Source organism: Pleurodeles waltl, chromosome 7 (assembly GCF_031143425.1).
Source record: "Pleurodeles waltl isolate 20211129_DDA chromosome 7, aPleWal1.hap1.20221129, whole genome shotgun sequence".
Lineage (NCBI taxonomy): Eukaryota > Metazoa > Chordata > Amphibia > Caudata > Salamandridae > Pleurodeles > Pleurodeles waltl.
The window spans coordinates 235,521,086-235,548,961 of record NC_090446.1 but is presented as its reverse complement, the minus strand read 5'-3'; positions in this window follow the sequence as shown (position 1 = coordinate 235,548,961).

The window sequence follows — 27,876 nt, the reverse complement described above, 5'->3', positions numbered from 1 at the left end:
ATGATACCTCACTTGTGTGGGTAGGCCTAGCGCCCGCGACAGGAAACGCCCCAAAGCGCAACGTGGACACATCCACATTTTTGGAAGAAAACAGAGGTGTTTTTTGCGAAGTGCCTACCTGTAGATTTTGGCCTCTAGCTCAGCCGGCACCTAGGGAAACCTATCAAACCTGTGCATTTCTGAAAACTAGAGACCTAGGGGAATCCAAGATGGGGTGACTTGCGGGGCTCGGACCAGGTTCTGTTACCCAGAATCCTTTGTAAACCTCAAAATTTGGCTAAAAAAACACATGTTCCTCACATTTCTGTGGCAGAAAGTTCTGGAATCTGAGAGGAGCCACAAATTTCCTTCCACCCAGCGTTCCCCCGAGTCTCCCGATAAAAATGATACCTCACTTGTGTGGGTACGCCTAGCGCCCGCGACAGGAAACGCCCCAAAGCGCAACGTGGACACATCCACATTTTTGGAAGAAAACAGAGGTGTTTTTTGCGAAGTGCCTACCTGTAGATTTTGGCCTCTAGCTCAGCCGGCACCTAGGGAAACCTATCAAACCTGTGCATTTCTGAAAACTAGAGACCTAGGGGAATCCAAGATGGGGTGACTTGCGGGGCTCGGACCAGGTTCTGTTACCCAGAATCCTTTGCAAACCTCAAAATTTGGCCAAAAAAACACATGTTCCTCATATTTCTGTGGCAGAAAGTTCTGGAATCTGAGAGGAGCCACAAATTTCCTTCCACCCAGCGTTCCCCCGAGTCTCCCGATAAAAATGATACCTCACTTGTGTGGGTAGGCCTAGCGCCCGCGACAGGAAACGCCCCAAAGCGCAACGTGGATACATCCAAATTTTTGGAAGAAAACAGAGGTGTTTTTTGCGAAGTGCCTACCTGTAGATTTTGGCCTCTAGCTCAGCCGGCACCTAGGGAAACCTACCAAACCTGTGCATTTCTGAAAACTAGAGACGTAGGGGAATCCAAGATGGGGTGACTTGCGGGGCGCGGACCAGGTTCTGTTACCCAGAATCCTTTGCAAACCTCAAAATTTGGCTAAAAAAACACATGTTCCTCACATTTCTGTGGCAGAAAGTTCTGGAATCTGAGAGGAGCCACAAATTTCCTTCCACCCAGCCTTCCCCCAAGTCTCCCGATAAAAATGATACCTCACTTGTGTGGGTAGGCCTAGCGCCCGCGACAGGAAACGCCCCAAAGCGCAACGTGGATACATCCAAATTTTTGGAAGAAAACAGAGGTGTTTTTTGCGAAGTGCCTACCTGTAGATTTTGGCCTCTAGCTCAGCCGGCACCTAGGGAAACCTATCAAACCTGTGCATTTCTGAAAACTAGAGACCTAGGGGAATCCAAGATGGGGTGACTTGCGGGGCTCGGACCAGGTTCTGTTACCCAGAATCCTTTGCAAACCTCAAAATTTGGCAAAAAAAACACATGTTCCTCACATTTCTGTGGCAGAAAGTTCTGGAATCTGAGAGGAGCCACAAATTTCCTTCCACCCAGCGTTCCCCAAAGTCTCCCGATAACAATGATACCTCACTTGTGTGGGTAGGCCTCGCGCCCGCGACAGGAAACGCCCCAAAGCGCAAAGTGGACACATCCACATTTTTGGAAGAAAACAGAGGTGTTTTTTGCGAAGTGCCTACCTGTAGATTTTGGCCTCTAGCTCAGCCGGCACCGAGGGAAACCTATCAAACCTGTGCATTTCTGAAAACTAGAGACCTAGGGGAATCCAAGATGGGGTGACTTGCGGGGATCGGACCAGGTTCTGTTACCCAGAATCCTTTGCAAACCTCAAAATTTGGCTAAATAAACACATGTTCCTCACATTTCTGTGGCAGAAAGTTCTGGAATCTGAGAGGAGCCACAAATGTCCTTCCACCCAGCGTTCCCCCAAGTCTCCCGATAAAAATGATACCTCACTTGTGTGGGTAGGCCTAGCGCCCGCGACAGGAAACGCCCCAAAGCGCAACGTGGACACATCCAAATTTTTGGAAGAAAACAGAAGTGTTTTTTGCGAAGTGCCTACCTGTAGATTTTGGCCTCTATCTCAGCCCGCACCTAGGGAAACCTATCAAACCTGTGCATTTCTGAAAACTAGAGACCTAGGGGAATCCAAGATGGGGTGACTTGCGGGGCTCGGACCAGGTTCTGTTACCCAGAATCCTTTGCAAACCTCAAAATTTGGCTAAAAAAACACATGTTCCTCACATTTCTGTGGCAGAAAGTTCTGGAATCTGAGAGGAGCCACAAATTTCCTTCCACCCAGCTTTCCCCCAAGTCTCCCGATAAAAATGATACCTCTCTTGTGTGGGTAAGCCTAGCGCCCGCAACAGGAAACGCCCCAAAGCGCAACGTGGACACATCCAATTTTTTGGAAGAAAAAAGAGGTGTTTCTTGCGAAGTGACTACCTGTAGATTTTGGCCTGTAGCTCAGCCACCTCCTAGGGAAACCTACCAAACCTGTGCATTTCTGAACACTAGAGACCTGGGGGAATCCAAGATGGGGTGACTTGCGGGGCTCGGACCAGGTTCTGTTACCCAGAATCCTTTGCAAACCTCACAATTTGGCAAAAAAAACACATGTTCCTCACATTTCTGTGGCAGAAAGTTCTGGAATCTGAGAGGAGCCACAAATTTCCTTCCACCCAGCGTTCCCCCAAGTCTCCCGATAAAAATGATACCTCACTTGTGTGGGTAGGCCTAGCGCCCGCGACAGGAAACGCCCCAAAGCGCAACGTGGACACATCCAAATTTTTGGAAGAAAACAGAGGTGTTTTTTGCGAAGTGCCTACCTGTAGATTTTGGCCTCTAGCTCAGCCGGCACCTAGGGAAACCTACCAAACCTGTGCATTTCTGAAAACTAGAGACCTAGGGGAATCCAAGATGGGGTGACTTGCGGGGCTCGGACCAGGTTCTGTTACCCAGAATCCTTTGCAAACCTCAAAATTTGGCTAAAAAAACACATGTTCCTCACATTTCTGTGGCAGAAAGTTCTGGAATCTGAGAGGAGCCACAAATGTCCTTCCACCCAGCGTTCCCCCAAGTCTCCCGATAAAAATGATACCTCACTTGTGTGGGTAGGCCTAGCGCCCGCGACAGGAAACGCCCCAAAGCGCAACGTGAACACATCCAAATTTTTGGAAGAAAACAGAGGTGTTTTTTGCGAAGTGCCTACCTGTAGATTTTGGCCTCTAGCTCAGCCGGCACCTAGGGAAACCTATCAAACCTGTGCATTTCTGAAAACTAGAGACCTAGGGGAATCCAAGATGGGGTGACTTGCGGGGCTCGGACCAGGTTCTGTTACCCAGAATCCTTTTCAAACCTCAAAATTTGGCTAAAAAAACACATGTTCCTCACATTTCTGTGGCAGAAAGTTCTGGAATCTGAGAGGAGCCACAAATTTCCTTCCACCCAGCGTTACCCAAAGTCTCCCGATAACAATGATACCTCACTTGTGTGGGTAGGCCTCGCGCCCGCGACAGGAAACGCCCCAAAGCGCAAAGTGGACACATCCACATTTTTGGAAGAAAACAGAGGTGTTTTTTGCGAAGTGCCTACCTGTAGATTTTGGCCTCTAGCTCAGCCGGCACCGAGGGAAACCTACCAAACCTGTGCATTTCTGAAAACTAGAGACCTAGGGGAATCCAAGATGGGGTGACTTGCGGGGCTCGGACCAGGTTCTGTTACCCAGAATCCTTTGCAAACCTCAAAATTTGGCTAAAAAAACACATGTTCCTCACATTTCTGTGGCAGAAAGTTCTGGAATCTGAGAGGAGCCACAAATTTCCTTCCACCCAGCGTTCCCCCAAGTCTCCCGATAAAAATGATACCTCTCTTGTGTGGGTAAGCCTAGCGCCCGCAACAGGAAACGCCCCAAAGCGCAACGTGGACACATCCAATTTTTTGGAAGAAAAAAGAGGTGTTTCTTGCGAAGTGACTACCTGTAGATTTTGGCCTGTAGCTCAGCCGCCTCCTAGGGAAACCTACCAAACCTGTGCATTTCTGAACACTAGAGACCTGGGGGAATCCAAGATGGGGTGACTTGCGGGGCTCGGACCAGGTTCTGTTACCCAGAATCCTTTGCAAACCTCAAAATTTGGCACAAAAAACACATGTTCCTCACATTTCTGTGGCAGAAAGTTCTGGAATCTGAGAGGAGCCACAAATTTCCTTCCACCCAGCGTTCCCCCAAGTCTCCCGATAAAAATGATACCTCACTTGTGTGGGTAGGCCTAGCGCCCGCGACAGGAAACGCCCCAAAGCGCAACGTGGACACATCCAAATTTTTGGAAGAAAACAGAGGTGTTTTTTGCGAAGTGCCTACCTGTAGATTCTGGCCTCTAGCTCAGCCGGCACCTAGGGAAACCTACCAAACCTGTGCATTTCTGAAAACTAGAGACCTAGGGGAATCCAAGATGGGGTGACTTGCGGGGCTCGGACCAGGTTCTGTTACCCAGAATCCTTTGCAAACCTCAAAATTTGGCAAAAAAAACACATGTTCCTCACATTTCTGTGGCAGAAAGTTCTGGAATCTGAGAGGACCCACAAATTTCCTTCCACCCAGCGTTCCCCCAAGTCTCCCGATAAAAATGATACCTCACTTGTGTGGGTAGGCCTAGCGCCCGCGACAGGAAACGCCCCAAAGCGCAACGTGGACACATCCAAATTTTTGGAAGAAAACAGAGGTGTTTTTTGCGAAGTGCCTACCTGTAGATTTTGGCCTCTAGCTCAGCCGGCACCTAGGGAAACCTACCAAACCTGTGCATTTCTGAAAACTAGAGACCTAGGGGAATCCAAGATGGGGTGACTTGCGGGGCTCGGACCAGGTTCTGTTACCCAGAATCCTTTGCAAACCTCAAAATTTGGCTAAAAAAACACATGTTCCTCACATTTCTGTGGCAGAAAGTTCTGGAATCTGAGAGGAGCCACAAATGTCCTTCCACCCAGCGTTCCCCCAAGTCTCCCGATAAAAATGATACCTCACTTGTGTGGGTAGGCCTAGCGCCCGCGACAGGAAACGCCCCAAAGCGCAACGTGAACACATCCAAATTTTTGGAAGAAAACAGAGGTGTTTTTTGCGAAGTGCCTACCTGTAGATTTTGGCCTCTAGCTCAGCCGGCACCTAGGGAAACCTATCAAACCTGTGCATTTCTGAAAACTAGAGACCTAGGGGAATCCAAGATGGGGTGACTTGCGGGGCTCGGACCAGGTTCTGTTACCCAGAATCCTTTTCAAACCTCAAAATTTGGCTAAAAAAACACATGTTCCTCACATTTCTGTTTCAGAAAGTTCTGGAATCTGAGAGGAGCCACAAATTTCCTTCCACCCAGCGTTACCCAAAGTCTCCCGATAACAATGATACCTCACTTGTGTGGGTAGGCCTCGCGCCCGCGACAGGAAACGCCCCAAAGCGCAAAGTGGACACATCCACATTTTTGGAAGAAAACAGAGGTGTTTTTTGCAAAGTGCCTACCTGTAGATTTTGGCCTCTAGCTCAGCCGGCACCGAGGGAAACCTACCAAACCTGTGCATTTCTGAAAACTAGAGACCTAGGGGAATCCAAGATGGGGTGACTTGCGGGGCTCGGACCAGGTTCTGTTACCCAGAATCCTTTGCAAACCTCAAAATTTGGCTAAAAAAAACACATGTTCCTCACATTTCTGTGGCAGAAAGTTCTGGAATCTGAGAGGAGCCACAAATTTCCTTCCACCCAGCGTTCCCCCAAGTCTCCCGATAAAAATGATACCTCTCTTGTGTGGGTAAGCCTAGCGCCCGCAACAGGAAACGCCCCAAAGCGCAACGTGGACACATCCAATTTTTTGGAAGAAAAAAGAGGTGTTTCTTGCGAAGTGACTACCTGTAGATTTTGGCCTGTAGCTCAGCCGCCTCCTAGGGAAACCTACCAAACCTGTGCATTTCTGAACACTAGAGACCTGGGGGAATCCAAGATGGGGTGACTTGCGGGGCTCGGACCAGGTTCTGTTACCCAGAATCCTTTGCAAACCTCAAAATTTGGCAAAAAAAACACATGTTCCTCACATTTCTGTGGCAGAAAGTTCTGGAATCTGAGAGGAGCCACAAATTTCCTTCCACCCAGCGTTCCCCCAAGTCTCCCGATAAAAATGATACCTCACGTGTGTGGGTAGGCCTAGCGCCCGCGACAGGAAATGCCCCAAAGCGCAACGTGGACACATCCAAATATTTGGAAGAAAACAGAGGTGTTTTTTGCGAAGTGCCTACCTGTAGATTTTGGCCTCTAGCTCAGCCGGCACCTAGGGAAACCTACCAAACCTGTGCATTTCTGAAAACTAGAGACCTAGGGGAATCCAAGATGGGGTGACTTGCGGGGCTCGGACCAGGTTCTGTTACCCAGAATCCTTTGCAAACCTCAAAATTTGGCTAAAAAAACACATGTTCCTCACATTTCTGTGGCAGAAAGTTCTGGTATCTGAGAGGAGCCACAAATGTCCTTCCAGCCAGCGTTTCCCCAAATCTCCCGATAAAAATGATACCTCACTTGTGTGGGTAGGCCTAGCGCCCGCGACAGGAAACGCCCCAAAGCGCAACGTGGATACATCCAAATTTTTGGAAGAAAACAGAGGTGTTTTTTGCGAAGTGCCTACCTGTAGATTTTGGCCTCTAGCTCAGCCGGCACCTAGGGAAACCTATCAAACCTGTGCATTTCTGAAAACTAGAGACCTAGGGGAATCCAAGATGAGGTGACTTGCGGGGCTCGGACCAGGTTCTGTTACCCAGAATCATTTGCAAACCTCAAAATATGGCTAAAAAAAACACATGTTCCTCACATTTCTGTGGCAGAAAGTTCTGGAATCTGAGAGGAGCCACAAATGTCCTTCCACCCAGCGTTCCCCCAAGTCTCCCGATAAAAATGATACCTCACTTGTGTGGGTAAGCATAGCGCCCGCGACAGGAAATGCCCCAAAGCGCAACGTGGACACATCCAAATTTTTGGAACAAAACAGAGGTGTTTTTTGCGAAGTGCCTACCTGTAGATTTTGGCCTCTAGCTCAGCCGGCACCTAGGTAAACCTACCAAACCTGTGCATTTCTGAAAACTAGAGACCTAGGGGAATCCAAGATGGGGTGACTTGCGGGGCTCGGACCAGGTTCTGTTACCCAGAATCCTTTGCAAACCTCAAAATTTGGCTAAAAAAACACATGTTCCTCACATTTCTGTGGCAGAAAGTTCTGGAATCTGAGAGGAGCCACAAATGTCCTTCCACCCAGCGTTCCCCCAAGTCTCCCGATAAAAATGATACCTCACTTGTGTGGGTAGGCCTAGCGCCCGCGACAGGAAACGCCCCAAAGCGCAACGTGGACACATCCAAATTTTTGGAAGAAAACAGAGGTGTTTTTTGCGAAGTGCCTACCTGTAGATTTTGGCCTCTAGCTCAGCCGGCACCTAGGGAAACCTACCAAACCTGTGCATTTCTGAAAACTAGAGACGTAGGGGAATCCAAGATGGGGTGACTTGCGGGGCGCGGACCAGGTTCTGTTACCCAGAATCCTTTGCAAACCTCAAAATTTGGCTAAAAAAACACATGTTCCTCACATTTCTGTGGCAGAAAGTTCTGGAATCTGAGAGGAGCCACAAATTTCCTTCCACCCAGCCTTCCCCCAAGTCTCCCGATAAAAATGATACCTCACTTGTGTGGGTAGGCCTAGCGCCCGCGACAGGAAACGCCCCAAAGCGCAACGTGGATACATCCAAATTTTTGGAAGAAAACAGAGGTGTTTTTTGCGAAGTGCCTACCTGTAGATTTTGGCCTCTAGCTCAGCCGGCACCTAGGGAAACCTATCAAACCTGTGCATTTCTGAAAACTAGAGACCTAGGGGAATCCAAGATGGGGTGACTTGCGGGGCTCGGACCAGGTTCTGTTACCCAGAATCCTTTGCAAACCTCAAAATTTGGCAAAAAAAACACATGTTCCTCACATTTCTGTGGCAGAAAGTTCTGGAATCTGAGAGGAGCCACAAATTTCCTTCCACCCAGCGTTCCCCAAAGTCTCCCGATAACAATGATACCTCACTTGTGTGGGTAGGCCTCGCGCCCGCGACAGGAAACGCCCCAAAGCGCAAAGTGGACACATCCACATTTTTGGAAGAAAACAGAGGTGTTTTTTGCGAAGTGCCTACCTGTAGATTTTGGCCTCTAGCTCAGCCGGCACCGAGGGAAACCTATCAAACCTGTGCATTTCTGAAAACTAGAGACCTAGGGGAATCCAAGATGGGGTGACTTGCGGGGATCGGACCAGGTTCTGTTACCCAGAATCCTTTGCAAACCTCAAAATTTGGCTAAATAAACACATGTTCCTCACATTTCTGTGGCAGAAAGTTCTGGAATCTGAGAGGAGCCACAAATGTCCTTCCACCCAGCGTTCCCCCAAGTCTCCCGATAAAAATGATACCTCACTTGTGTGGGTAGGCCTAGCGCCCGCGACAGGAAACGCCCCAAAGCGCAACGTGGACACATCCAAATTTTTGGAAGAAAACAGAAGTGTTTTTTGCGAAGTGCCTACCTGTAGATTTTGGCCTCTATCTCAGCCCGCACCTAGGGAAACCTATCAAACCTGTGCATTTCTGAAAACTAGAGACCTAGGGGAATCCAAGATGGGGTGACTTGCGGGGCTCGGACCAGGTTCTGTTACCCAGAATCCTTTGCAAACCTCAAAATTTGGCTAAAAAAACACATGTTCCTCACATTTCTGTGGCAGAAAGTTCTGGAATCTGAGAGGAGCCACAAATTTCCTTCCACCCAGCTTTCCCCCAAGTCTCCCGATAAAAATGATACCTCTCTTGTGTGGGTAAGCCTAGCGCCCGCAACAGGAAACGCCCCAAAGCGCAACGTGGACACATCCAATTTTTTGGAAGAAAAAAGAGGTGTTTCTTGCGAAGTGACTACCTGTAGATTTTGGCCTGTAGCTCAGCCACCTCCTAGGGAAACCTACCAAACCTGTGCATTTCTGAACACTAGAGACCTGGGGGAATCCAAGATGGGGTGACTTGCGGGGCTCGGACCAGGTTCTGTTACCCAGAATCCTTTGCAAACCTCACAATTTGGCAAAAAAAACACATGTTCCTCACATTTCTGTGGCAGAAAGTTCTGGAATCTGAGAGGAGCCACAAATTTCCTTCCACCCAGCGTTCCCCCAAGTCTCCCGATAAAAATGATACCTCACTTGTGTGGGTAGGCCTAGCGCCCGCGACAGGAAACGCCCCAAAGCGCAACGTGGACACATCCAAATTTTTGGAAGAAAACAGAGGTGTTTTTTGCGAAGTGCCTACCTGTAGATTTTGGCCTCTAGCTCAGCCGGCACCTAGGGAAACCTACCAAACCTGTGCATTTCTGAAAACTAGAGACCTAGGGGAATCCAAGATGGGGTGACTTGCGGGGCTCGGACCAGGTTCTGTTACCCAGAATCCTTTGCAAACCTCAAAATTTGGCTAAAAAAACACATGTTCCTCACATTTCTGTGGCAGAAAGTTCTGGAATCTGAGAGGAGCCACAAATGTCCTTCCACCCAGCGTTCCCCCAAGTCTCCCGATAAAAATGATACCTCACTTGTGTGGGTAGGCCTAGCGCCCGCGACAGGAAACGCCCCAAAGCGCAACGTGAACACATCCAAATTTTTGGAAGAAAACAGAGGTGTTTTTTGCGAAGTGCCTACCTGTAGATTTTGGCCTCTAGCTCAGCCGGCACCTAGGGAAACCTATCAAACCTGTGCATTTCTGAAAACTAGAGACCTAGGGGAATCCAAGATGGGGTGACTTGCGGGGCTCGGACCAGGTTCTGTTACCCAGAATCCTTTTCAAACCTCAAAATTTGGCTAAAAAAACACATGTTCCTCACATTTCTGTGGCAGAAAGTTCTGGAATCTGAGAGGAGCCACAAATTTCCTTCCACCCAGCGTTACCCAAAGTCTCCCGATAACAATGATACCTCACTTGTGTGGGTAGGCCTCGCGCCCGCGACAGGAAACGCCCCAAAGCGCAAAGTGGACACATCCACATTTTTGGAAGAAAACAGAGGTGTTTTTTGCGAAGTGCCTACCTGTAGATTTTGGCCTCTAGCTCAGCCGGCACCGAGGGAAACCTACCAAACCTGTGCATTTCTGAAAACTAGAGACCTAGGGGAATCCAAGATGGGGTGACTTGCGGGGCTCGGACCAGGTTCTGTTACCCAGAATCCTTTGCAAACCTCAAAATTTGGCTAAAAAAACACATGTTCCTCACATTTCTGTGGCAGAAAGTTCTGGAATCTGAGAGGAGCCACAAATTTCCTTCCACCCAGCGTTCCCCCAAGTCTCCCGATAAAAATGATACCTCTCTTGTGTGGGTAAGCCTAGCGCCCGCAACAGGAAACGCCCCAAAGCGCAACGTGGACACATCCAATTTTTTGGAAGAAAAAAGAGGTGTTTCTTGCGAAGTGACTACCTGTAGATTTTGGCCTGTAGCTCAGCCGCCTCCTAGGGAAACCTACCAAACCTGTGCATTTCTGAACACTAGAGACCTGGGGGAATCCAAGATGGGGTGACTTGCGGGGCTCGGACCAGGTTCTGTTACCCAGAATCCTTTGCAAACCTCAAAATTTGGCACAAAAAACACATGTTCCTCACATTTCTGTGGCAGAAAGTTCTGGAATCTGAGAGGAGCCACAAATTTCCTTCCACCCAGCGTTCCCCCAAGTCTCCCGATAAAAATGATACCTCACTTGTGTGGGTAGGCCTAGCGCCCGCGACAGGAAACGCCCCAAAGCGCAACGTGGACACATCCAAATTTTTGGAAGAAAACAGAGGTGTTTTTTGCGAAGTGCCTACCTGTAGATTCTGGCCTCTAGCTCAGCCGGCACCTAGGGAAACCTACCAAACCTGTGCATTTCTGAAAACTAGAGACCTAGGGGAATCCAAGATGGGGTGACTTGCGGGGCTCGGACCAGGTTCTGTTACCCAGAATCCTTTGCAAACCTCAAAATTTGGCAAAAAAAACACATGTTCCTCACATTTCTGTGGCAGAAAGTTCTGGAATCTGAGAGGACCCACAAATTTCCTTCCACCCAGCGTTCCCCCAAGTCTCCCGATAAAAATGATACCTCACTTGTGTGGGTAGGCCTAGCGCCCGCGACAGGAAACGCCCCAAAGCGCAACGTGGACACATCCAAATTTTTGGAAGAAAACAGAGGTGTTTTTTGCGAAGTGCCTACCTGTAGATTTTGGCCTCTAGCTCAGCCGGCACCTAGGGAAACCTACCAAACCTGTGCATTTCTGAAAACTAGAGACCTAGGGGAATCCAAGATGGGGTGACTTGCGGGGCTCGGACCAGGTTCTGTTACCCAGAATCCTTTGCAAACCTCAAAATTTGGCTAAAAAAACACATGTTCCTCACATTTCTGTGGCAGAAAGTTCTGGAATCTGAGAGGAGCCACAAATGTCCTTCCACCCAGCGTTCCCCCAAGTCTCCCGATAAAAATGATACCTCACTTGTGTGGGTAGGCCTAGCGCCCGCGACAGGAAACGCCCCAAAGCGCAACGTGAACACATCCAAATTTTTGGAAGAAAACAGAGGTGTTTTTTGCGAAGTGCCTACCTGTAGATTTTGGCCTCTAGCTCAGCCGGCACCTAGGGAAACCTATCAAACCTGTGCATTTCTGAAAACTAGAGACCTAGGGGAATCCAAGATGGGGTGACTTGCGGGGCTCGGACCAGGTTCTGTTACCCAGAATCCTTTTCAAACCTCAAAATTTGGCTAAAAAAACACATGTTCCTCACATTTCTGTTTCAGAAAGTTCTGGAATCTGAGAGGAGCCACAAATTTCCTTCCACCCAGCGTTACCCAAAGTCTCCCGATAACAATGATACCTCACTTGTGTGGGTAGGCCTCGCGCCCGCGACAGGAAACGCCCCAAAGCGCAAAGTGGACACATCCACATTTTTGGAAGAAAACAGAGGTGTTTTTTGCAAAGTGCCTACCTGTAGATTTTGGCCTCTAGCTCAGCCGGCACCGAGGGAAACCTACCAAACCTGTGCATTTCTGAAAACTAGAGACCTAGGGGAATCCAAGATGGGGTGACTTGCGGGGCTCGGACCAGGTTCTGTTACCCAGAATCCTTTGCAAACCTCAAAATTTGGCTAAAAAAAACACATGTTCCTCACATTTCTGTGGCAGAAAGTTCTGGAATCTGAGAGGAGCCACAAATTTCCTTCCACCCAGCGTTCCCCCAAGTCTCCCGATAAAAATGATACCTCTCTTGTGTGGGTAAGCCTAGCGCCCGCAACAGGAAACGCCCCAAAGCGCAACGTGGACACATCCAATTTTTTGGAAGAAAAAAGAGGTGTTTCTTGCGAAGTGACTACCTGTAGATTTTGGCCTGTAGCTCAGCCGCCTCCTAGGGAAACCTACAAACCTGTGCATTTCTGAACACTAGAGACCTGGGGGAATCCAAGATGGGGTGACTTGCGGGGCTCGGACCAGGTTCTGTTACCCAGAATCCTTTGCAAACCTCAAAATTTGGCAAAAAAAACACATGTTCCTCACATTTCTGTGGCAGAAAGTTCTGGAATCTGAGAGGAGCCACAAATTTCCTTCCACCCAGCGTTCCCCCAAGTCTCCCGATAAAAATGATACCTCACGTGTGTGGGTAGGCCTAGCGCCCGCGACAGGAAATGCCCCAAAGCGCAACGTGGACACATCCAAATATTTGGAAGAAAACAGAGGTGTTTTTTGCGAAGTGCCTACCTGTAGATTTTGGCCTCTAGCTCAGCCGGCACCTAGGGAAACCTACCAAACCTGTGCATTTCTGAAAACTAGAGACCTAGGGGAATCCAAGATGGGGTGACTTGCGGGGCTCGGACCAGGTTCTGTTACCCAGAATCCTTTGCAAACCTCAAAATTTGGCTAAAAAAACACATGTTCCTCACATTTCTGTGGCAGAAAGTTCTGGTATCTGAGAGGAGCCACAAATGTCCTTCCAGCCAGCGTTTCCCCAAATCTCCCGATAAAAATGATACCTCACTTGTGTGGGTAGGCCTAGCGCCCGCGACAGGAAACGCCCCAAAGCGCAACGTGGATACATCCAAATTTTTGGAAGAAAACAGAGGTGTTTTTTGCGAAGTGCCTACCTGTAGATTTTGGCCTCTAGCTCAGCCGGCACCTAGGGAAACCTATCAAACCTGTGCATTTCTGAAAACTAGAGACCTAGGGGAATCCAAGATGAGGTGACTTGCGGGGCTCGGACCAGGTTCTGTTACCCAGAATCATTTGCAAACCTCAAAATATGGCTAAAAAAAACACATGTTCCTCACATTTCTGTGGCAGAAAGTTCTGGAATCTGAGAGGAGCCACAAATGTCCTTCCACCCAGCGTTCCCCCAAGTCTCCCGATAAAAATGATACCTCACTTGTGTGGGTAAGCATAGCGCCCGCGACAGGAAATGCCCCAAAGCGCAACGTGGACACATCCAAATTTTTGGAACAAAACAGAGGTGTTTTTTGCGAAGTGCCTACCTGTAGATTTTGGCCTCTAGCTCAGCCGGCACCTAGGTAAACCTACCAAACCTGTGCATTTCTGAAAACTAGAGACCTAGGGGAATCCAAGATGGGGTGACTTGCGGGGCTCGGACCAGGTTCTGTTACCCAGAATCCTTTGCAAACCTCAAAATTTGGCTAAAAAAACACATGTTCCTCACATTTCTGTGGCAGAAAGTTCTGGAATCTGAGAGGAGCCACAAATGTCCTTCCACCCAGCGTTCCCCCAAGTCTCCCGATAAAAATGATACCTCACTTGTGTGGGTAGGCCTAGCGCCCGCGACAGGAAACGCCCCAAAGCGCAACGTGGACACATCCAAATTTTTGGAAGAAAACAGAGGTGTTTTTTGCGAAGTGCCTACCTGTAGATTTTGGCCTCTAGCTCAGCCCGCACCTAGGGAAACCTATCAAACCTGTGCATTTCTGAAAACTAGAGACCTAGGGGAATCCAAGATGGGGTGACTTGCGGGGCTCGGACCAGGTTCTGTTACCCAGAATCCTTTGCAAACCTCAAAATTTGGCAAAAAAAACACATGTTCCTCACATTTCTGTGGCAGAAAGTTCTGGAATCTGAGAGGAGCCACAAATTTCCTTCCATCCAGCGTTCCCCCGAGTCTCCCGATAAAAATGATACCTCACTTGTGTGGGTAGGCCTAGCGCCCGCGACAGGAAACGCCCCAAAGCGCAACGTGGACACATCCAAATTTTTGGAAGAAAACAGAGGTGTTTTTTGCGAAGTGCCTACCTGTAGATTTTGGCCTCTAGCTCAGCCGGCACCTAGGGAAACCTACCAATCCTGTGCATTTCTGAAAACTAGAGACCTAGGGGAATCCAAGATGTGGTGACTTGCGGGGCTCGGACCAGGTTCTGTTACCCAGAATCCTTTGCAAACCTCAAATTTGGCTAAAAAAACACATGTTCCTCACATTTCTGTGGCAGAAAGTTCTGGAATCTGAGAGGAGCCACAAATGTCCTTCCACCCAGCGTTCCCCCAAGTCTCCCGATAAAAATGATACCTCACTTGTGTGGGTAGGCCTAGCGCCCGCGACAGGAAACGCCCCAAAGCGCAACGTGGACACATCCAAATTTTTGGAAGAAAACAGAGGTGTTTTTTGCGAAGTGCCTACCTGTAGATTTTGGCCTCTAGCTCAGCCCGCACCTAGGGAAACCTATCAAACCTGTGCATTTTTGAAAACTAGAGACCTAGGGAAATCCAAGATGGGGTGACTTGCGGGGCTCGGACCAGGTTCTGTTACCCAGAATCCTTTGCAAACCTCAAAATTTGGCTAAAAAAAACACATGTTCCTCACATTTCTGTGGCAGAAAGTTCTGGAATCTGAGAGGAGCCACAAATTTCCTTCCACCCAGCGTTCCCCCAATTCTCCCGATAAAAATGATACCTCACTTGTGTGGGTAGGCCTAGCGCCCGCGACAGGAAACGCCCCAAAGCGCAACGTGGACACATCCAAATTTTTGGAAGAAAACAGAGGTGTTTTTTGCGAAATGCCTACCTGTAGATTTTGGCCTCTAGCTCAGCTGGCACCGAGGGAAACCTACCAAACCTGTGCATTTCTGAAAACTAGAGACCTAGGGGAATCCAAGATGGGGTGACTTGCAGGACTCGGACCCCGTTCTGTTACCCAGAATCCTTTGCAAACCTCAAAATTTGGCTAAAAAAACACATGTTCCTCACATTTCTGTGGCAGAAAGTTCTGGAATCTGAGAGGAGCCACAAATTTCCTTCCACCCATCGTTCGCCCAAGTCTCCCAATAAAAATGATACCTCACTTGTGTGGGTAGGCCTAGCGCCCGTGACAGGAAACGCCCCAAAGCGCAACGTGGACACATCCAATTTTTTGGAAGAAAAATAGGTGTTTTTTGCGAAGTGACTACCTGTAGATTTTGGCCTCTAGCTCAGCCGCCTCCTAGGGAAACCTACCAAACCTGTGCATTTCTGAACACTAGAGACCTGGGGGAATCCAAGATGGGGTGACTTGCGGGGCTCGGACCAGGTTCTGTTACCCAGAATCCTTTGCAATCCTTAAAATTTGGCAAAAAAAAACACATGTTCCTCACATTTCTGTGGCAGAAAGTTCTGGAATCTGAGAGGAGCCACAAATTTCCTTCCACCCAGCGTTCCCCAAAGTCTCCCGATAAAAATGATACCTCACTTGTGTGGGTAAGCATAGCGCCCGCGACAGGAAATGCCCCAAAGCGCAACGTGGACACATCCAAATTTTTGGAAGAAAACAGAGGTGTTTTTTGCGAAGTGCCTACCTGTAGATTTTTGGCCTCTAGCTCAGCCGGCACCTAGGGAAACCTACCAAACCTGTGCATTTCTGAAAACTAGAGACCTAGGGGAATCCAAGATGGGGTGACTTGCGGGGCTCGGACCAGGTTCTGTTACCCAGAATCCTTTGCAAACCTCAAAATTTGGCTAAAAAAACACATGTTCCTCACATTTCTGTGGCAGAAAGTTCTGGAATCTGAGAGGAGCCACAAATGTCCTTCCACCCAGCGTTCCCCCAAGTCTCCCGATAAAAATGATACCTCACTTGTGTGGGTAGGCCTAGCGCCCGCGACAGGAAACGCCCCAAAGCGCAACGTGGACACATCCACATTTTTGGAAGAAAACAGAGGTGTTTTTTGCGAAGTGCCTACCTGTAGATTTTGGCCTCTAGCTCAGCCGGCACCTAGGGAAACCTATCAAACCTGTGCATTTCTGAAAACTAGAGACCTAGGGGAATCCAAGATGGGGTGACTTGCGGGGCTCGGACCAGGTTCTGTTACCCAGAATCCTTTGTAAACCTCAAAATTTGGCTAAAAAAACACATGTTCCTCACATTTCTGTGGCAGAAAGTTCTGGAATCTGAGAGGAGCCACAAATTTCCTTCCACCCAGCGTTCCCCCGAGTCTCCCGATAAAAATGATACCTCACTTGTGTGGGTACGCCTAGCGCCCGTGACAGGAAACGCCCCAAAGCGCAACGTGGACACATCCACATTTTTGGAAGAAAACAGAGGTGTTTTTTGCGAAGTGCCTACCTGTAGATTTTGGCCTCTAGCTCAGCCGGCACCTAGGGAAACCTATCAAACCTGTGCATTTCTGAAAACTAGAGACCTAGGGGAATCCAAGATGGGGTGAATTGCGGGGCTCGGACCAGGTTCTGTTACCCAGAATCCTTTGCAAACCTCAAAATTTGGCCAAAAAAACACATGTTCCTCATATTTCTGTGGCAGAAAGTTCTGGAATCTGAGAGGAGCCACAAATTTCCTTCCACCCAGCGTTCCCCCGAGTCTCCCGATAAAAATGATACCTCACTTGTGTGGGTAGGCCTAGCGCCCGCGACAGGAAACGCCCCAAAGCGCAACGTGGATACATCCAAATTTTTGGAAGAAAACAGAGGTGTTTTTTGCGAAGTGCCTACCTGTAGATTTTGGCCTCTAGCTCAGCCGGCACCTAGGGAAACCTACCAAACCTGTGCATTTCTGAAAACTAGAGACGTAGGGGAATCCAAGATGGGGTGACTTGCGGGGCGCGGACCAGGTTCTGTTACCCAGAATCCTTTGCAAACCTCAAAATTTGGCTAAAAAAACACATGTTCCTCACATTTCTGTGGCAGAAAGTTCTGGAATCTGAGAGGAGCCACAAATTTCCTTCCACCCAGCCTTCCCCCAAGTCTCCCGATAAAAATGATACCTCACTTGTGTGGGTAGGCCTAGCGCCCGCGACAGGAAACGCCCCAAAGCGCAACGTGGATACATCCAAATTTTTGGAAGAAAACAGAGGTGTTTTTTGCGAAGTGCCTACCTGTAGATTTTGGCCTCTAGCTCAGCCGGCACCTAGGGAAACCTATCAAACCTGTGCATTTCTGAAAACTAGAGACCTAGGGGAATCCAAGATGGGGTGACTTGCGGGGCTCGGACCAGGTTCTGTTACCCAGAATCCTTTGCAAACCTCAAAATTTGGCAAAAAAAACACATGTTCCTCACATTTCTGTGGCAGAAAGTTCTGGAATCTGAGAGGAGCCACAAATTTCCTTCCACCCAGCGTTCCCCAAAGTCTCCCGATAACAATGATACCTCACTTGTGTGGGTAGGCCTCGCGCCCGCGACAGGAAACGCCCCAAAGCGCAAAGTGGACACATCCACATTTTTGGAAGAAAACAGAGGTGTTTTTTGCGAAGTGCCTACCTGTAGATTTTGGCCTCTAGCTCAGCCGGGCACCGAGGGAAACCTATCAAACCTGTGCATTTCTGAAAACTAGAGACCTAGGGGAATCCAAGATGGGGTGACTTGCGGGGATCGGACCAGGTTCTGTTACCCAGAATCGTTTGCAAACCTCAAAATTTGGCTAAATAAACACATGTTCCTCACATTTCTGTGGCAGAAAGTTCTGGAATCTGAGAGGAGCCACAAATGTCCTTCCACCCAGCGTTCCCCCAAGTCTCCCGATAAAAATGATACCTCACTTGTGTGGGTAGGCCTAGCGCCCGCGACAGGAAATGCCCCAAAGCGCAACGTGGACACATCCAAATTTTTGGAAGAAAACAGAAGTGTTTTTTGCGAAGTGCCTACCTGTAGATTTTGGCCTCTATCTCAGCCCGCACCTAGGGAAACCTATCAAACCTGTGCATTTCTGAAAACTAGAGACCTAGGGGAATCCAAGATGGGGTGACTTGCGGGGCTCGGACCAGGTTCTGTTACCCAGAATCCTTTGCAAACCTCAAAATTTGGCTAAAAAAACACATGTTCCTCACATTTCTGTGGCAGAAAGTTCTGGAATCTGAGAGGAGCCACAAATTTCCTTCCACCCAGCTTTCCCCCAAGTCTCCCGATAAAAATGATACCTCTCTTGTGTGGGTAAGCCTAGCGCCCGCAACAGGAAACGCCCCAAAGCGCAACGTGGACACATCCAATTTTTTGGAAGAAAAAAGAGGTGTTTCTTGCGAAGTGACTACCTGTAGATTTTGGCCTGTAGCTCAGCCGCCTCCTAGGGAAACCTACCAAACCTGTGCATTTCTGAACACTAGAGACCTGGGGGAATCCAAGATGGGGTGACTTGCGGGGCTCGGACCAGGTTCTGTTACCCAGAATCCTTTGCAAACCTCAAAATTTGGCAAAAAAAACACATGTTCCTCACATTTCTGTGGCAGAAAGTTCTGGAATCTGAGAGGAGCCACAAATTTCCTTCCACCCAGCGTTCCCCCAAGTCTCCCGATAAAAATGATACCTCACTTGTGTGGGTAGGCCTAGCGCCCGCGACAGGAAACGCCCCAAAGCGCAACGTGGACACATCCAAATTTTTGGAAGAAAACAGAGGTGTTTTTTGCGAAGTGCCTACCTGTAGATTTTGGCCTCTAGCTCAGCCGGCACCTAGGGAAACCTACCAAACCTGTGCATTTCTGAAAACTAGAGACCTAGGGGAATCCAAGATGGGGTGACTTGCGGGGCTCGGACCAGGTTCTGTTACCCAGAATCCTTTGCAAACCTCAAAATTTGGCTAAAAAAACACATGTTCCTCACATTTCTGTGGCAGAAAGTTCTGGAATCTGAGAGGAGCCACAAATTTCCTTCCACCCAGCGTTCCCCCAAGTCTCCCGATAAAAATGATACCTCTCTTGTGTGGGTAAGCCTAGCGCCCGCAACAGGAAACGCCCCAAAGCGCAACGTGGACACATCCAATTTTTTGGAAGAAAAAAGAGGTGTTTCTTGCGAAGTGACTACCTGTAGATTTTGGCCTGTAGCTCAGCCGCCTCCTAGGGAAACCTACCAAACCTGTGCATTTCTGAACACTAGAGACCTGGGGGAATCCAAGATGGGGTGACTTGCGGGGCTCGGACCAGGTTCTGTTACCCAGAATCCTTTGCAAACCTCAAAATTTGGCACAAAAAACACATGTTCCTCACATTTCTGTGGCAGAAAGTTCTGGAATCTGAGAGGAGCCACAAATTTCCTTCCACCCAGCGTTCCCCCAAGTCTCCCGATAAAAATGATACCTCACTTGTGTGGGTAGGCCTAGCGCCCGCGACAGGAAACGCCCCAAAGCGCAACGTGGACACATCCAAATTTTTGGAAGAAAACAGAGGTGTTTTTTGCGAAGTGCCTACCTGTAGATTCTGGCCTCTAGCTCAGCCGGCACCTAGGGAAACCTACCAAACCTGTGCATTTCTGAAAACTAGAGACCTAGGGGAATCCAAGATGGGGTGACTTGCGGGGCTCGGACCAGGTTCTGTTACCCAGAATCCTTTGCAAACCTCAAAATTTGGCAAAAAAAACACATGTTCCTCACATTTCTGTGGCAGAAAGTTCTGGAATCTGAGAGGACCCACAAATTTCCTTCCACCCAGCGTTCCCCCAAGTCTCCCGATAAAAATGATACCTCACTTGTGTGGGTAGGCCTAGCGCCCGCGACAGGAAACGCCCCAAAGCGCAACGTGGACACATCCAAATTTTTGGAAGAAAACAGAGGTGTTTTTTGCGAAGTGCCTACCTGTAGATTTTGGCCTCTAGCTCAGCCGGCACCTAGGGAAACCTACCAAACCTGTGCATTTCTGAAAACTAGAGACCTAGGGGAATCCAAGATGGGGTGACTTGCGGGGCTCGGACCAGGTTCTGTTACCCAGAATCCTTTGCAAACCTCAAAATTTGGCTAAAAAAACACATGTTCCTCACATTTCTGTGGCAGAAAGTTCTGGAATCTGAGAGGAGCCACAAATGTCCTTCCACCCAGCGTTCCCCCAAGTCTCCCGATAAAAATGATACCTCACTTGTGTGGGTAGGCCTAGCGCCCGCGACAGGAAACGCCCCAAAGCGCAACGTGAACACATCCAAATTTTTGGAAGAAAACAGAGGTGTTTTTTGCGAAGTGCCTACCTGTAGATTTTGGCCTCTAGCTCAGCCGGGCACCTAGGGAAACCTATCAAACCTGTGCATTTCTGAAAACTAGAGACCTAGGGGAATCCAAGATGGGGTGACTTGCGGGGCTCGGACCAGGTTCTGTTACCCAGAATCCTTTTCAAACCTCAAAATTTGGCTAAAAAAACACATGTTCCTCACATTTCTGTTTCAGAAAGTTCTGGAATCTGAGAGGAGCCACAAATTTCCTTCCACCCAGCGTTACCCAAAGTCTCCCGATAACAATGATACCTCACTTGTGTGGGTAGGCCTCGCGCCCGCGACAGGAAACGCCCCAAAGCGCAAAGTGGACACATCCACATTTTTGGAAGAAAACAGAGGTGTTTTTTGCAAAGTGCCTACCTGTAGATTTTGGCCTCTAGCTCAGCCGGCACCGAGGGAAACCTACCAAACCTGTGCATTTCTGAAAACTAGAGACCTAGGGGAATCCAAGATGGGGTGACTTGCGGGGCTCGGACCAGGTTCTGTTACCCAGAATCCTTTGCAAACCTCAAAATTTGGCTAAAAAAAACACATGTTCCTCACATTTCTGTGGCAGAAAGTTCTGGAATCTGAGAGGAGCCACAAATTTCCTTCCACCCAGCGTTCCCCCAAGTCTCCCGATAAAAATGATACCTCTCTTGTGTGGGTAAGCCTAGCGCCCGCAACAGGAAACGCCCCAAAGCGCAACGTGGACACATCCAATTTTTTGGAAGAAAAAAGAGGTGTTTCTTGCGAAGTGACTACCTGTAGATTTTGGCCTGTAGCTCAGCCGCCTCCTAGGGAAACCTACCAAACCTGTGCATTTCTGAACACTAGAGACCTGGGGGAATCCAAGATGGGGTGACTTGCGGGGCTCGGACCAGGTTCTGTTACCCAGAATCCTTTGCAAACCTCAAAATTTGGCAAAAAAAACACATGTTCCTCACATTTCTGTGGCAGAAAGTTCTGGAATCTGAGAGGAGCCACAAATTTCCTTCCACCCAGCGTTCCCCCAAGTCTCCCGATAAAAATGATACCTCACGTGTGTGGGTAGGCCTAGCGCCCGCGACAGGAAATGCCCCAAAGCGCAACGTGGACACATCCAAATATTTGGAAGAAAACAGAGGTGTTTTTTGCGAAGTGCCTACCTGTAGATTTTGGCCTCTAGCTCAGCCGGCACCTAGGGAAACCTACCAAACCTGTGCATTTCTGAAAACTAGAGACCTAGGGGAATCCAAGATGGGGTGACTTGCGGGGCTCGGACCAGGTTCTGTTACCCAGAATCCTTTGCAAACCTCAAAATTTGGCTAAAAAAACACATGTTCCTCACATTTCTGTGGCAGAAAGTTCTGGTATCTGAGAGGAGCCACAAATGTCCTTCCAGCCAGCGTTTCCCCAAATCTCCCGATAAAAATGATACCTCACTTGTGTGGGTAGGCCTAGCGCCCGCGACAGGAAACGCCCCAAAGCGCAACGTGGATACATCCAAATTTTTGGAAGAAAACAGAGGTGTTTTTTGCGAAGTGCCTACCTGTAGATTTTGGCCTCTAGCTCAGCCGGCACCTAGGGAAACCTATCAAACCTGTGCATTTCTGAAAACTAGAGACCTAGGGGAATCCAAGATGAGGTGACTTGCGGGGCTCGGACCAGGTTCTGTTACCCAGAATCATTTGCAAACCTCAAAATATGGCTAAAAAAAACACATGTTCCTCACATTTCTGTGGCAGAAAGTTCTGGAATCTGAGAGGAGCCACAAATGTCCTTCCACCCAGCGTTCCCCCAAGTCTCCCGATAAAAATGATACCTCACTTGTGTGGGTAAGCATAGCGCCCGCGACAGGAAATGCCCCAAAGCGCAACGTGGACACATCCAAATTTTTGGAACAAAACAGAGGTGTTTTTTGCGAAGTGCCTACCTGTAGATTTTGGCCTCTAGCTCAGCCGGCACCTAGGTAAACCTACCAAACCTGTGCATTTCTGAAAACTAGAGACCTAGGGGAATCCAAGATGGGGTGACTTGCGGGGCTCGGACCAGGTTCTGTTACCCAGAATCCTTTGCAAACCTCAAAATTTGGCTAAAAAAACACATGTTCCTCACATTTCTGTGGCAGAAAGTTCTGGAATCTGAGAGGAGCCACAAATGTCCTTCCACCCAGCGTTCCCCCAAGTCTCCCGATAAAAATGATACCTCACTTGTGTGGGTAGGCCTAGCGCCCGCGACAGGAAACGCCCCAAAGCGCAACGTGGACACATCCAAATTTTTGGAAGAAAACAGAGGTGTTTTTTGCGAAGTGCCTACCTGTAGATTTTGGCCTCTAGCTCAGCCCGCACCTAGGGAAACCTATCAAACCTGTGCATTTCTGAAAACTAGAGACCTAGGGGAATCCAAGATGGGGTGACTTGCGGGGCTCGGACCAGGTTCTGTTACCCAGAATCCTTTGCAAACCTCAAAATTTGGCAAAAAAAACACATGTTCCTCACATTTCTGTGGCAGAAAGTTCTGGAATCTGAGAGGAGCCACAAATTTCCTTCCATCCAGCGTTCCCCCGAGTCTCCCGATAAAAATGATACCTCACTTGTGTGGGTAGGCCTAGCGCCCGCGACAGGAAACGCCCCAAAGCGCAACGTGGACACATCCAAATTTTTGGAAGAAAACAGAGGTGTTTTTTGCGAAGTGCCTACCTGTAGATTTTGGCCTCTAGCTCAGCCGGCACCTAGGGAAACCTACCAATCCTGTGCATTTCTGAAAACTAGAGACCTAGGGGAATCCAAGATGTGGTGACTTGCGGGGCTCGGACCAGGTTCTGTTACCCAGAATCCTTTGCAAACCTCAAAATTTGGCTAAAAAAACACATGTTCCTCACATTTCTGTGGCAGAAAGTTCTGGAATCTGAGAGGAGCCACAAATGTCCTTCCACCCAGCGTTCCCCCAAGTCTCCCGATAAAAATGATACCTCACTTGTGTGGGTAGGCCTAGCGCCCGCGACAGGAAACGCCCCAAAGCGCAACGTGGACACATCCAAATTTTTGGAAGAAAACAGAGGTGTTTTTTGCGAAGTGCCTACCTGTAGATTTTGGCCTCTAGCTCAGCCCGCACCTAGGGAAACCTATCAAACCTGTGCATTTTTGAAAACTAGAGACCTAGGGAAATCCAAGATGGGGTGACTTGCGGGGCTCGGACCAGGTTCTGTTACCCAGAATCCTTTGCAAACCTCAAAATTTGGCTAAAAAAAACACATGTTCCTCACATTTCTGTGGCAGAAAGTTCTGGAATCTGAGAGGAGCCACAAATTTCCTTCCACCCAGCGTTCCCCCAATTCTCCCGATAAAAATGATACCTCACTTGTGTGGGTAGGCCTAGCGCCCGCGACAGGAAACGCCCCAAAGCGCAACGTGGACACATCCAAATTTTTGGAAGAAAACAGAGGTGTTTTTTGCGAAATGCCTACCTGTAGATTTTGGCCTCTAGCTCAGCTGGCACCGAGGGAAACCTACCAAACCTGTGCATTTCTGAAAACTAGAGACCTAGGGGAATCCAAGATGGGGTGACTTGCAGGACTCGGACCCCGTTCTGTTACCCAGAATCCTTTGCAAACCTCAAAATTTGGCTAAAAAAACACATGTTCCTCACATTTCTGTGGCAGAAAGTTCTGGAATCTGAGAGGAGCCACAAATTTCCTTCCACCCATCGTTCGCCCAAGTCTCCCAATAAAAATGATACCTCACTTGTGTGGGTAGGCCTAGCGCCCGTGACAGGAAACGCCCCAAAGCGCAACGTGGACACATCCAATTTTTTGGAAGAAAAATAGGTGTTTTTTGCGAAGTGACTACCTGTAGATTTTGGCCTCTAGCTCAGCCGCCTCCTAGGGAAACCTACCAAACCTGTGCATTTCTGAACACTAGAGACCTGGGGGAATCCAAGATGGGGTGACTTGCGGGGCTCGGACCAGGTTCTGTTACCCAGAATCCTTTGCAATCCTTAAAATTTGGCAAAAAAAACACATGTTCCTCACATTTCTGTGGCAGAAAGTTCTGGAATCTGAGAGGAGCCACAAATTTCCTTCCACCCAGCGTTCCCCAAAGTCTCCCGATAAAAATGATACCTCACTTGTGTGGGTAAGCATAGCGCCCGCGACAGGAAATGCCCCAAAGCGCAACGTGGACACATCCAAATTTTTGGAAGAAAACAGAGGTGTTTTTTGCGAAGTGCCTACCTGTAGATTTTGGCCTCTAGCTCAGCCGGCACCTAGGGAAACCTACCAAACCTGTGCATTTCTGAAAACTAGAGACCTAGGGGAATCCAAGATGGGGTGACTTGCGGGGCTCGGACCAGGTTCTGTTACCCAGAATCCTTTGCAAACCTCAAAATTTGGCTAAAAAAACACATGTTCCTCACATTTCTGTGGCAGAAAGTTCTGGAATCTGAGAGGAGCCACAAATGTCCTTCCACCCAGCGTTCCCCCAAGTCTCCCGATAAAAATGATACCTCACTTGTGTGGGTAGGCCTAGCGCCCGCGACAGGAAACGCCCCAAAGCGCAACGTGGACACATCCACATTTTTGGAAGAAAACAGAGGTGTTTTTTGCGAAGTGCCTACCTGTAGATTTTGGCCTCTAGCTCAGCCGGCACCTAGGGAAACCTATCAAACCTGTGCATTTCTGAAAACTAGAGACCTAGGGGAATCCAAGATGGGGTGACTTGCGGGGCTCGGACCAGGTTCTGTTACCCAGAATCCTTTGTAAACCTCAAAATTTGGCTAAAAAAACACATGTTCCTCACATTTCTGTGGCAGAAAGTTCTGGAATCTGAGAGGAGCCACAAATTTCCTTCCACCCAGCGTTCCCCCGAGTCTCCCGATAAAAATGATACCTCACTTGTGTGGGTACGCCTAGCGCCCGTGACAGGAAACGCCCCAAAGCGCAACGTGGACACATCCACATTTTTGGAAGAAAACAGAGGTGTTTTTTGCGAAGTGCCTACCTGTAGATTTTGGCCTCTAGCTCAGCCGGCACCTAGGGAAACCTATCAAACCTGTGCATTTCTGAAAACTAGAGACCTAGGGGAATCCAAGATGGGGTGAATTGCGGGGCTCGGACCAGGTTCTGTTACCCAGAATCCTTTGCAAACCTCAAAATTTGGCCAAAAAAACACATGTTCCTCATATTTCTGTGGCAGAAAGTTCTGGAATCTGAGAGGAGCCACAAATTTCCTTCCACCCAGCGTTCCCCCGAGTCTCCCGATAAAAATGATACCTCACTTGTGTGGGTAGGCCTAGCGCCCGCGACAGGAAACGCCCCAAAGCGCAACGTGGATACATCCAAATTTTTGGAAGAAAACAGAGGTGTTTTTTGCGAAGTGCCTACCTGTAGATTTTGGCCTCTAGCTCAGCCGGCACCTAGGGAAACCTACCAAACCTGTGCATTTCTGAAAACTAGAGACGTAGGGGAATCCAAGATGGGGTGACTTGCGGGGCGCGGACCAGGTTCTGTTACCCAGAATCCTTTGCAAACCTCAAAATTTGGCTAAAAAAACACATGTTCCTCACATTTCTGTGGCAGAAAGTTCTGGAATCTGAGAGGAGCCACAAATTTCCTTCCACCCAGCCTTCCCCCAAGTCTCCCGATAAAAATGATACCTCACTTGTGTGGGTAGGCCTAGCGCCCGCGACAGGAAACGCCCCAAAGCGCAACGTGGATACATCCAAATTTTTGGAAGAAAACAGAGGTGTTTTTTGCGAAGTGCCTACCTGTAGATTTTGGCCTCTAGCTCAGCCGGCACCTAGGGAAACCTATCAAACCTGTGCATTTCTGAAAACTAGAGACCTAGGGGAATCCAAGATGGGGTGACTTGCGGGGCTCGGACCAGGTTCTGTTACCCAGAATCCTTTGCAAACCTCAAAATTTGGCAAAAAAAACACATGTTCCTCACATTTCTGTGGCAGAAAGTTCTGGAATCTGAGAGGAGCCACAAATTTCCTTCCACCCAGCGTTCCCCAAAGTCTCCCGATAACAATGATACCTCACTTGTGTGGGTAGGCCTCGCGCCCGCGACAGGAAACGCCCCAAAGCGCAAAGTGGACACATCCACATTTTTGGAAGAAAACAGAGGTGTTTTTTGCGAAGTGCCTACCTGTAGATTTTGGCCTCTAGCTCAGCCGGCACCGAGGGAAACCTATCAAACCTGTGCATTTCTGAAAACTAGAGACCTAGGGGAATCCAAGATGGGGTGACTTGCGGGGATCGGACCAGGTTCTGTTACCCAGAATCGTTTGCAAACCTCAAAATTTGGCTAAATAAACACATGTTCCTCACATTTCTGTGGCAGAAAGTTCTGGAATCTGAGAGGAGCCACAAATGTCCTTCCACCCAGCGTTCCCCCAAGTCTCCCGATAAAAATGATACCTCACTTGTGTGGGTAGGCCTAGCGCCCGCGACAGGAAATGCCCCAAAGCGCAACGTGGACACATCCAAATTTTTGGAAGAAAACAGAAGTGTTTTTTGCGAAGTGCCTACCTGTAGATTTTGGCCTCTATCTCAGCCCGCACCTAGGGAAACCTATCAAACCTGTGCATTTCTGAAAACTAGAGACCTAGGGGAATCCAAGATGGGGTGACTTGCGGGGCTCGGACCAGGTTCTGTTACCCAGAATCCTTTGCAAACCTCAAAATTTGGCTAAAAAAACACATGTTCCTCACATTTCTGTGGCAGAAAGTTCTGGAATCTGAGAGGAGCCACAAATTTCCTTCCACCCAGCTTTCCCCCAAGTCTCCCGATAAAAATGATACCTCTCTTGTGTGGGTAAGCCTAGCGCCCGCAACAGGAAACGCCCCAAAGCGCAACGTGGACACATCCAATTTTTTGGAAGAAAAAAGAGGTGTTTCTTGCGAAGTGACTACCTGTAGATTTTGGCCTGTAGCTCAGCCGCCTCCTAGGGAAACCTACCAAACCTGTGCATTTCTGAACACTAGAGACCTGGGGGAATCCAAGATGGGGTGACTTGCGGGGCTCGGACCAGGTTCTGTTACCCAGAATCCTTTGCAAACCTCAAAATTTGGCAAAAAAAACACATGTTCCTCACATTTCTGTGGCAGAAAGTTCTGGAATCTGAGAGGAGCCACAAATTTCCTTCCACCCAGCGTTCCCCCAAGTCTCCCGATAAAAATGATACCTCACTTGTGTGGGTAGGCCTAGCGCCCGCGACAGGAAACGCCCCAAAGCGCAACGTGGACACATCCAAATTTTTGGAAGAAAACAGAGGTGTTTTTTGCGAAGTGCCTACCTGTAGATTTTGGCCTCTAGCTCAGCCGGCACCTAGGGAAACCTACCAAACCTGTGCATTTCTGAAAACTAGAGACCTAGGGGAATCCAAGATGGGGTGACTTGCGGGGCTCGGACCAGGTTCTGTTACCCAGAATCCTTTGCAAACCTCAAAATTTGGCTAAAAAAACACATG